The following is a 12,664-nucleotide window of genomic DNA, read 5'->3' as shown; positions in this document are numbered from 1 at the left end:
AAAATCGACTAACCCAAAAGTTGATTCAGTCGACTGAAGTGTGGCTAAATCGGAGCAGCATCGCAAGCAAGAGCAAGAGCGAGAGCAGTAGTGCGAGCAAGAGCAATAGCAAGAGCAGACTAGGCAGGGGACCGAGAGCAAGAGCAGAGCAGCAGCGCGAGCGAGAGCTAAAGCAGCAGCAGCTCCTACTGATGTGGACGTTGCCGCCAAGGGAGCGACACCGTGGAGGAAGTGGTCGGCGACGCCGCCGTGGATGGAGTTGCGCCGTGTCGGCTCGGGACCGAGCGCCGGCAGCACCGTGAGATCGAATCAAGAAGAAAATGCGGCGATTAGTGTACAACCTCTTTGGTGGAGCCGATTAGGCCGCAGCTTCATCCGAGGAAATGGTGATGATGATGCTCTTCCGGTGGTGCAGGTGAAGACGGCGGTGTGGGAATGGAGGTGGCGCGAAAGACGAGGGGAACATCGGGGCAGCTCCTTGGAGGTGGAGGACGGGGTGGCTGAACCGGCGGGACGATGAGATCGACGACAGATCCTCATCCAGTACGGTGGATGAGGGACATCGAGGTGTTGCTGTGGACGACGTCATCGGGGAAGAGGCTCCGGCTGGGTGGCGGACGGAGCAGGGTGTGGGGTTTCGTTGTGGGTTTTCGCGGCCTCGGTGTACGAATGGGTGGGTGGATGGGATGGCAGTGGGGAACCATGTCTTAGAGACACGCTTGTCCGAAATGTGGGGTAAGTTATGAAAGTACCCCCACCGATTTGAGGCGGTTCTTTCAGTTCAGGGGTACCACGGGAATTTCGCGTGTCGGGATTTCACAGGAGGTGGGAGTTTTTGCGCGTGTTGTAATTTCGGAATATCAAGGCGCGGGTTGAGATGGAGGGAGTTGTCGGAGCACAACGAGACAAAGATATATCTTAAATATTTTGGGCTAACAAGGCGCGGGTTGAAGAGGCGGGAGTTTCGCAGCACGATAGACAGAGAAGCTAGCTTGAATTTTCAGCATAACAAGGAACGGCTTGAAATTTCGGAAGAACAAGCTTAACGTGTACCCAAAAAAGACAATTTGCACCTCAACATGCACAAGACACACACAAACACCATTTAGACTAGAGTAAGGTACACGTGCATTGCACGCATGAGATTTTGCAACCAAATTATGAATAATACCACATTATAGCATGCAAGCTTTGAGTTATATATGCATGATGTAGATGTTCGTTTAATATAGTTCATTTCATTCAAAATCATCTAGTTTTTATAAGAAAGCTAATCTATTTTAAGATTCATGAATTGTGCGTCATAAGACATAAAGTAAAAACAAATAATGGCAAATCATGTAGAAAAACATTTGGGCAATTTTGATATGGAAGATTCTAGAACAAATAAGAAGTGCTTGTGTTTTGATGTTTGTACATTATGCTTAAGTTCAACCATGGAGTCTTCTAGATTATACATGTGGCAAAATCTGGTGGAATCTAGATGATATCCAACGGCCAGTAGTGCTCAAATTTGCCATCTTTGGACCATCGGATTCACCTCATCCAACAACCATCTTTCAAAGTTAAAGTTACCCGCACACAATATAAAAAAAAAATATATAATATATATAGGGGTATAGATATAGATATGTGATGCGAAAGCCGCCCATCATCTCCAATTAGAATAGTGTGTCCATGCACGGATGCGACGTGGCCAAATGATGTCTACCATCGGTATCTCAAATTCAAATCAGTCTGACCTTGTTCAATGTGTATACATTACAACATGCTCATTTCCAAACCACACTGCACAGATCTCCGTTATATTCATGCATGCATGGGTTTCAAACATCAGGATCTCTTATTCAAATATTTGAATTCAACTTTACATTGATTATGACCTCACCTATGCTTTTACACCCACACGGTAGTCTTCTCTTTATAATTGTACCACTAACTTTCTCTCGTGCATGCATGCACACACACTACCAGTCGGCATTATCCATCACACGCATGCAATCTTTTTCTTCAGGTCGGTCTCCCACGAAGGCACACACCCACACACATCCCCCTCTCCATCATATCGGGCATTCTTTATCTTTCACGCGTGCATGTGCAACGATCGATGTTCCTCTATGTATGTGTGTATATAGCTAGGTCTTTCATAGTTTTCCACACAAACCGATCAATCGATATATCCAGTGAGGTATCACCCTCTTTCCCACGTCCACATCGATCAATCTATACCTCTCTATATAGGATTAACATATATAGCTAATACACCCACATTAATTATATATGCAATGTCCCCCTCTCATCATCCAAGCCTTCCGCTTCATCTCTCAGACGCATCTACAATGACGAAGACATGGGGCAGTAAGGGCCCTGCCCCCTCCCCCCTAACATCACTATATATCGAGGCTAATATGAATGTGATCATTAGACAATTGCTACTAAAAATGGTTTAAGTTCATGAATTGACCCTCCTCATAAAGGATTAGCAATGCTTGGCCCCCTACCTCATTTATTTTTCATGGCTCTGCCACTGTGCGCAACAGCGCACGTGTTCGCCCCCTCTCTCTAAATATCGATCTCGCACTTGTGCATTCCTTCATAGTCTCCCTCCACTCGGCCCCTCGCACCATCTTCTAGCCACCACCGGATTTTGCCACATGTACAATCTAGCAGACTCCATGGTTGAACTTAAGCATAATGCACAAACCTTAAAACAACAGTGGTTCTCTTTTGTTCTAGAATCTTCCGTATCATAACTGCCCAAACTTTTTTTCTAGTTGAATTGCCATTATTTGTTTTTACTTTATGCTTTACAACGCACAATTCCATGAATCATAAAATAGATTAAGGGCTTCTTTGATTCAAAGGATTATCAAAGGAATTTTGGAGGATTCTAATCATTAGGAATTTTTCCTATCTTGGTTCTTTGATTCGTAGGATTGTAAACCATAGGAATTTTCCATATGATTCATTTGCACTAGATTTCATAGGAAACATCCCATCCACTCAAACCTCTTTGAAAGAATTCTGCGTTTTTCTATGCACAATCAAACACTCGTACAATCCTGTAGGATTCAAGACGACATTCCACTGTAATCCCATGTTTTTCCTATTCTCGCGTTATTAGCTTTTTTATAAAAACTAATTGATTTTGAATGAGATGAACTATAAGAATTAAACGAAGGGCTACATCAGGCATATATGACTCAGAGCTTACATGCTATAGTGTGGTATTTATTCATAATATGGTTGCAAAATCGGATGCGTGCAATGCACGTGTACCTTAATAGTACTTCGAGTATGTGCAAAACACGTAAATTAGAATACCAATGGCACGCTACACAGTGTCTCTCTTACAGTTCATGAAGCCACGTGGCACATGTGGAGGCATTGTCGCAACCTCCTTGGATGGATTGATCACAGTGACGTGTTGCTGGTTCCATAAGAATGTACTCGTCCTCCCTGAGCCATACTGGCGGTACATGCACGAAGCGAAGATGTGCACGCATGCCACGCACTCATTCCCTTGCACGCACACGCGGGTACACGGGTGGACGCAATTTTGTACCAAGATCCACCCCATGTGAAAATTTGACGCGTGTAAAGTCGTTCACTTCATTGATGGTCAATTAATACAGCGCATGCAAATTGAGTGTACGTGAGGGCGGAAGAAAGACATTATTACTCCACTGCGCGCATGCGAGTAGTTAAATCGTGGGTTGCTAGTAGTACTTCCATTGGTCTCCTTCGTATTTTGTGCCAATTTTTGACAGTAACATAATATTTACGCATTTGAGCAGTGTAGTACTTGAGATTTATGTTCCGCTAAACTCATCGGGAGCCGTTTCGGTCCTTGAAACCAAAACCATCAATTAATCTTTACCTTGTTCCCATCACATTCGAAAGCCTGCTCACACCTACTAGTACGTACCAAACCTAAATGTGTTCCCACTATGCAGGTATTAGTACTAGTGCTAGTACTTAGGTTATAAAAAGGGGAACTACCTAACCAAAAATTACTCTACCTTTCCTTCTCATAAGTGCTTCTTCTTCGTCCGTCGTTGCCATGGCCGGTGAGCAGATCTCTAGGTCGAGAACTACTTGTAACAAGGGAGCGGCAACCAAGGTTGCAGAAAAAAAAGAGGGCTCGCCGCCACGCAGAGACCTCGAAAGATCTCTCACGGGCAGGCGATGGCTCCCAGGAGCGCCCTAGCTGCGGAGGCGAACATGCCGAGCCGGCGGAGCTGGAGTCATTATCCCTCGACGGCATGCCCGATCAGCTCAATAAGCACCTCAATAAGCAGAAGGAGTTCATCCAAGGCTTGATGGAGTTGCTGAAGGAGACCCTCGACGACATGCCCACTGAGCTCAATCAGCAGGGGGAGTTGACCGCCGGCTTGGTGATGCTGCTGAAGAGGAGCATTGCCTCGGAGAAGAAGGCGACCGGCGAAATCCTGCGACTTCAGGAGGACAAGGCGAAGCTCTGCCACGAGATCGACCTGTTGAAGGAGAAGAACGCCGGCTGGAAGAAGCTGCATGAGAATAGTAGTTCCTCGATGAAGATGTTGTAGGCCCTCGTCATGGAACAGAAGGAGGAGTTGGCGAAGCTCCACATCAAGCACCCGGCTGCTATCAAGGTACGTAATGCGGCCGTGGAACAGATGATGAAGGCTCGCTTCGAGAAATCCCACGTCATGGACAGAATGAAGAAGATGGCGGAGGAGACGCGCAAGGAGATGGAGGTCGTGGTGGCGATGAAGAAGTAGTTACGACTCCGCGGCAAATTAGATCATTTGGGGTGATAATCTTCCTTCTTATTTTGCTCCTGTGCTACATCTTTTGCTTCGGGTGTTTTGCCGCAGCGTGTCACGTTCTCTGCGAGGCATGAATAGAATAATGGTTTTTTTGAGGGAATGACTAGAACAATGCTAACAATGAGATGACTAGCAAATTAGATCATTTTTATCACCATATGGCACTGGGCTGCCGTGTTTCGTGCTCCTCCGTCGCAGTACTACTCCAGTGGAAAACTTGAGTATACCGCACGGTTCTTTGCTCCTCCTCGATCAGGTCGTTGGAGCATTTATACGAGCAGTCAAATCAGAAGGCCCCGCCTTCCAGCAGTAATGAGTCGTCAAATCACAAAGGCCCTTGCCTCTCGTGAAACCGACCAAGCTAGACTGCCCCACCCTCTAGCCTTTTAAAAAATGTATACTTTTATACAGTAGTAGTATCGACGGATTGCGCCATGGAGCAAAACTTGAAATAAAAAAAAGGTGGTACATATAGAGAGCGCTCGTCGCCAAATTATGCATATAGTACTATTAAAAAGGCTAGTCACAATAATGATCTCCAGCACAACCCACCCCTCAAATAAAACTAAGAGGGTGCTTGGATACGTTTTAGTCCCATGACTAAAAGTAGTGGGACTAAAACATTATAGCCTCACCCATGCTTGGATCCAAATACTAAAAAGGCTAAAATCAAGTTAATGAGCATTTATTATCCTCCAAACCCTCCAATCCAGAACTCGCCTGTGTTAAAGAAGAGGAGTTAAATGAGTAGAGAGAGGACTAATCCACATTTTAGTAGGGGTACCCCTGACTAAAAAAATTTAGTCTCAAGACTAGTTTTAGCCCTTCTTTAGTCAGAGGTGCTTGGAACTTTAGCCTCTTAAAAAGACTATTTTTAGTCAGACTAAAATAAGTCCCTTTGATCCAAGCACCCTCTAAGCATCCTGGAATTCTTTGACAAAACTAAGCACCCTGAAATTCTTTGACAACTAAACTGCTGGCTATATGATGTTGGCCATATATATTGTACGTATATAATGTGAAGAAACGAGTGGTAGTACTATACCAACTAAAAGATGAAATGTAAGAAATACTAGTATGTACGTACTGAAGAGTTAAAGTAACGAGAAGAAACATAACATAGTTCTGCTGGGGGCTCAGCACAACACACCCCTCAAATTAAATTAAGCACACCTGAAATTAAACTTTGCAACTATTCTGGTAGACACTGCATTAGAACCACCATGAGCAACGATTTCGTCCTTGTCCCTCTTCCTCTTGGCCGATACTTCTTTGCTTGAACCGCACACTTGGTTGTTTCTCTTCATCCAACCCTTGTAGATATTGAAGCAAAGGTAGCCATCCATTGCAGCGTAGTGGATGTGGTCTATATCTAGTACATTCCGCTGCCATGCATGACGATGAAACGTGTATGGAGATTTCTCCAGTTTACCGTATGAAGGATGAACCATAGCTCCTTCCAGGGTCAGCATTGAAGGCTGGCGAGAGGACACCAGCCGATTCTTCTGGAGGTCGAAGGTGTTGCCTACAACGAGGCCTATCCGACGCAGGACTTCTTTGTCGTTACCAAAGTCTACAGTAACGAATTTGACTAGGTTGCTTTGGAGGAAGTCCTTAAAATCCTGGCACTCAACGTCGGCATGGCATATGTGGTAGACCAAGCATAAGTCATGCACGCAAACCTGCATCACGGCGGGCTTCTTCCTCTCTTCGTCCTTTAGATCCTTCTCTGGTCCCATGACTGTGGTGTACTCAACATCTAGCCCAGCGACCCACTCATCATCTGAGTCTTTGAACATGCGTCTGAAGCGAGAAAGGCATCCTTTCACCGTCATGGAAGAACGGGTGTAGATGACGTCGAACTCATCGCTGGTGATGGTTCTAACCTTGTACTCACCGCCGATCATGGAGATTTGGGACGCCATGGATTTGGGAGGACGGTTAGGATTAGTGGAACTGCCGTAATGTGAATGGACGGGACGACTAGGAGCGAACCGCCATAGTATTGAAGGACGTGCGGGGATGAGTAGGAGCGAACTGCCAGCGTGCGAACGGCAGGGTAGTGGCTTTCCATTCTCCCATGATCACGGGGCCCCACCTGTCCAGCAGTAACTCGCTGTCAAATCACACAACCCTATGTTTGTAGCACCCTACTCCCTCGTCTTCTCGCGTCTCTGTCGAACCGACTAGGCGGAACTGCCCCGCCGCCTACCGCGCAGGAAAAGCCCCGCCCTTGACTTTTAAATAGTATACAGTATACTAATTTTGTATCCATGGATTGCGCCCGTGCCATGGAGCAAAGCGTCTAGAAAACAGCGGTACACATGTACGAAGTATACAGCACGCCCGTCGCGTTCGCGTTGGACCCCAGACGGTCGGTCGGTCTAGCACACTGCTCTCCGAATGGAACGCGCGTCATATTACGTTTGCACACACATGTGGGACAACAATTGAGAACCGACCATAGGCACACTCCCCGGCCCCGCAAGTCGGGTGACTTAATAGAAGAGGGAGACGAGCGATAGTACTAGAGAAGTGTTGTACTACGTTGGTGCCTGGACGATCCCTGCAAGACACGGAAGATCAGTTCGTCCATGCATGTGACCAGACTCCAATAGACACGCCTGGATTGGCTATCGTCTACATATCGTGCAGGTTGTGTTGTACATGGTTGTAGTTGTGGTGAGAAATCTAAAAAAGGTTTCTTCTCATCTCGCAAAATTAGGTGCCATGTGCTTCGGATCACTGCGAGGGTTAAACAGCGACAACTGAGTTGGGCTAGTCATTGGGGGCACATGCACGAACAGTGACTACTCAGCTGCCATCTAGGTTAAGCCGGCTATGTTAATTAGGACATCTATCGACAGACCCCTTTTCTACGAGTTTATCTTTAATTTGAGCTTTGTTCCTCGTCTATTTTGTCCGTCGGGATTCATGTTGTCTCCTTTGGGTAGTGAGGTTATGATTTCTTGTCATGTGGCATTTTTTCATGTTATATGTTATAATCCGGCGCTTCAGATCAAAATGACGACAACTGCGCCTCCGGGCCACGTGCATGAGGAGGTGGTTTTGCAATGGAGAAGATCAGAAGAGGGAGAGGCGAGATGGTGGTTTTGGAATGGAGATGATGGAGAGGAGAGGAGGTGGTTTTGCAATGGAGAAGATTAGAAGAGGGAGAGGCGAGACGGTAGTTTTGGAATGGAGATGATGGAGAGGAGACGTGGTGGTTTTGCAATGGAGAAGAGGGAGAGGAGCGTGCGACAGCGATTTAGGATTGGACGAGAGGGCCGGCGCGCTGTGACTGGATCAAAATCAAAATCAATTTACCCTTCAATTAAGAAAGCAACCCCACATTAACTAGTCTCCCATTTATTCTGGGTCATAATTGACCATGATTTTCGCACATAAAATATATGTTATACGTTGCAAAAATAATATAATTTGAAAGTTCATTCAGATACGAACCAAATGATACAATTTTTGGTGACACGGATTCACATTTTGCTTGTCAAATATAGTACGTGGTCAAACTTTGACCCAAAATACGCAAAGCAACAAAAAAATACTTCCAAGACCAACGCCACTCTTTCGCTCTTCTCCTCTTAAACCACCGCCGCTCTTCTCCTGTTCCAATCTAGATGCAGCGCCGCTCCTCTCCTCTTCCATTTCAAAACCACCGCCCCTCCTCTCCTGTTCCAGTCCAAAACCAGTGTCGCTCCTCTCCCGTTCTAATCCAAAACCAGCGCTGCTCCTCTCCTCTTCCATTCAAAAACCACCGCCGGCGAGTGAAGGTGCTGTGGAGAAGTAGATCGATGGAGGAGTACAACCGATACGTGAGGATCACACACGGCGACCCTGTGAAGCTAGCTTGGATGTTGGAATACAGTCTTGGTTTGAAAACAAGGACCAACTAGTGGCGACGGCGACATCCATGGCCAAATATCTGCAACAGAGCGAAAAGGCGGCGATACTCCCGGAGGGAGTCGCGCTGGAGTACATAGTCTCCCTCGCCATCGTCTCCCTCGCCATTCACATCGTCTCACGGGGCGGCTGTCTGCCGCCGAGGAATAGGAGGGGGCTGCCCCCCCCCCCCAGCCCAATAGTCAGGCAGGTTGTGAATTCTCAGGAGGAGCTTAGGGTTGTCAGTATTTGCAAGTTGTGAATTGTGTTTTGTGTTGTGTATTTTGAGAGTACTTTCAGATATGAATGTCTTTTGAATTTCAGATTTGCAGTATTGAGAATATGAAGTATTTTATGAATTCTAGAGATCTATTTTTAGCACTTAAAAGTGTAGTTTCATAGGAGTATAAAATTGCAGACAATGTGATTCTCAGAGAAGAAACTGCAAGTTTCAGATAAGAAACTGCAAGTTCAGTTTCAGATAAGAAACTGCAACTTTCAGAGGCAGAGCATTTATATTAACACAGCCTTTTCAAACAGGGTTAACATCATGTTGGAAGTTTTATTCATGGTCAAAAATGGAACTACCAGCCAGTTAACATCATGCTGATCAACATTCATGCATAGCACATCTTTATATGATGCACAGTCAAAATGCCCACACAATGTCGAGTGTGCGAAACACAGAGAAAACAAGGGACGAAGTTTTGGCAAATGTTGGACGTGGTTTTCGGCTGCCCCGTCTAGGCTTTCATTTTTAACATGCGCAGCCCACGACCTCGGATGGGAGGTCCATAGGCCTGTTTGTATTTTCTTAGTGCCGTCATGTATCGACCGGCCTATGGACCTCCCATCCGAGGTTTTATTTTTGGCAGCCCAATTTATGTATTTCTTTGAAGAAAACGCAGAGGTCTGTTCTATTTTTCTATATAAGAATAGGAACGCCAGGTCCAACTTATGTTTCCCTTCTAACTATATTATATATATTTAAATTATTTTATATGTTATTATATATTATTTTTATTGTCATCATATATTTAACAGATACTTACATATGTAAGAAAACAATATCCCACATCTTATTAACTTATAAAAATAATTTCTTAACAAATAAAATCCTGGATTGTTTTGGCACGAAAATCCTAGTGATTGTGTACAAAAGCTTGGTAAGATTTAAGGATGAATGTAATAATATCACTTATTATTTAAATATATTTATAACAAAATGCTCAGCCCCTTTTTATTTTTTGATAACATTGCTGGCCCAACCAAACATTATAATTAGAATAAGCCCAGAAAAATCATGTATTTCGAGAAAGTGCAAATGGCCTGTAATTTTTTTAGGAAATAAAATAAATGGGCCGCATGAACGCTACATTATTTGTTCACCCAGCCCAGCTAATGGCTGTAATTCAAAAAAAAGATCAAATTGACTGTAAATTCTACCGTGCAAAAAAAAGACTGTAAATTCTGAAAAAATGGGTTGAATACGTGCCACATTTTTGGAGGCTGAAATGTGGGCCAATAGGTCGAAGCCAACACAAGTCATTGTCAATTTAGTCAACAAATGATTCTGACATGTTAGCCGTTGGATTTACATCCAACGACCGACATCCATCTTCAATCTCTCATCTTCTTCCTCCGGCGCCGCCGGGACCACCTCCTGCCTCCTGCTGCTAGCAGCTCTTCTTAGCACGCTTTGCTATGAAGCGCTACTCCACTGTTCGCCAGGCCATCCCTCCACCCCTCCACACCTCCTGTTCTTCTCCACCGACTGCCGAACCACACCGCACTAGAACCAGTTAACCCTCGTACACCTCTTCGTCTGCAACTCTACTCCCACATCTTCCCATCTCCGGCTCATTGTTGTCCAGGGCCTCCCCGTCGTCCACCACCTTGGATGCGCTCGGCGCGGCATGGTCAACGTGGTCAATGAACGACACCATCGGAAGTAGACTGTGCGTGAAGGGGCTGACAGCTGGGTCCACGGCCGCACACAAGGAAATGCCTCTTTATTACGCGCAAAATAATGATTCCTCCACCTGACATCTGGGACCCATCGGAAGGGCCTCTGTATTTCGCGAAAATAACATGCCCCCCGCTGACATGTCGGACCCACCAGTTATCTTCGCACGCAAGGAAGTGCCTCCTTATTACGCACAAAAAAATGAATATTCCCCCTGCCAGCTGGAATCCAGCATAGTGGGAGGCTGACTTGTGGGCCTACCAAGTTGACGGGGACGGAGGGCTTTGTCAACTTAGTCAATATGAATGATTATAGCTCCTGTTACCGTACGATGTTCATCCAACGGCCATAGTGCTTCTTCAACCTCTGGTCTTCTTGCTCCAGCCACCCAAACCAGCGCCGGTCGTTTCGTGTGCTCCTACCTCCCATGGCTGGCTGTGATGCCGCAGAGGCCTCACCGCCCCCTACTACTCCCACCACTGGCCAGGCCATCCCTCTACTCACCCACACCCCTTGTTATTCTACGACGACATCAGCCTCACACCGCAGCCGAACCAGTGAACCCTCGTACTCCTCTTCGCGTGGGCATCCACTGCTGCGTCTTCCCCGGCTCCGAGTCGTCCCCTTCCTAGACCTCGCCGTCGTCCACCGCCGTGGTGCTCTCGGCGCGGCGTGGTCAACATGGTCAAGGAACGACTTCCATCGGACGTGGACTGTACGTGGAGAGGCTGACAGCTGGGTCCACGGCTGCAGCAAGGAAGTGCCTCCTTATTACGCGCAAAATAATGATTCCTCCACCTGACAGCAGGGACCCACCGGATGGGCCACCGTATTTCACAAAAAAACGTTTCCCCTAACTTCTGGGACCCACCAGCTACATCTTTGCACACAAGAAGTGCGTCCGGGCAAAAAAAATGATTCGCCCCCCTGACTGCTGAGACCCACCAGCTACATCTTCGCACGCAAGGAAATGCGTCCGGGCAAAAAAATGATTCGCCCCCCTGACTGCTGGGACCCACCAGCTACATCTTCGCACGCAAGGAAGTGCCTGACAGTCGGGACCCACCTGGTCGAAGCGTACATACCGTTGTCATTCTGGTCACGAACGCGTACGTACATATATGCTGGTGGATGTAGAGGCGCGCACGTGTCGTAGTAGAGGCACGCACGTAGCATGTACACGTACGTACAGCGGCCAGGGGCAAGAAAGAAAATCCGGCCACGTATGTGTACATACGGGCGGGGTCTCAACCGCCTACTCGCGCATACGTACGGCCAGGGCTCGTGTACATGGCTGGGTCAGAATGGAGAAACATCGTCGTCGTCGTGTTCATGGGGAGGCAACGGAATGCGTCGTGTTCATCGGGAGGCAACGGAACGCGTGGGAGCCAACCGACTGGGTCGGAACGGAATGCGTGGCCGTGTTCATCGGGAGGGCTTGGACGGAACAGGCGATGGAAACGAGGCCTAGCGTACCGCACAACGGAGGAAACGGACCTCCTACGTTTAGAACGGGGTCCTGTTGATCGGGAGGGGTCTGGCGTACCACAAAACAGAGGAAACGGACCTCCTACGATTGAAACGGGGGTCCTGTTGATCGGGAGGGGTGTGGCGTACCGCAAAACGGACGAAACGGACCTCCTACGGTCGAAACATGGGTCCTGTTGATCGGGAGGTGTGTGGCGTACCGCAAAACGGACGAAACGGACCTCCTACGGTCAAAACGGGGGTCCTGTTCATCGGGAGGGGTGTGGCGTACCGCAAAACGGGACTCCACAAGATATTGTTCATCTCCACCGTCGACCTCCTCCAGCCTCCACGGGCTACCGTCGACCTCCTCCAGCCTCCACGGGCTCCTGTTCATCCAGCCTCCACCGCGCGCTACTCCACCGGCTACTATTCAACCACCCCTCCACGGGTACCCCTCCAACGTCTACTGTTCATCCAGCCCTCCACACCACGGGGTCCTGTTCAACCACCCCTCCAC

This window comes from Triticum dicoccoides, chromosome 7A (assembly GCF_002162155.2).
Source record: "Triticum dicoccoides isolate Atlit2015 ecotype Zavitan chromosome 7A, WEW_v2.0, whole genome shotgun sequence".
NCBI classification, from domain to species: Eukaryota; Viridiplantae; Streptophyta; class Magnoliopsida; order Poales; family Poaceae; genus Triticum; species Triticum dicoccoides.
Note: the sequence above shows the minus strand (reverse complement) of the source record.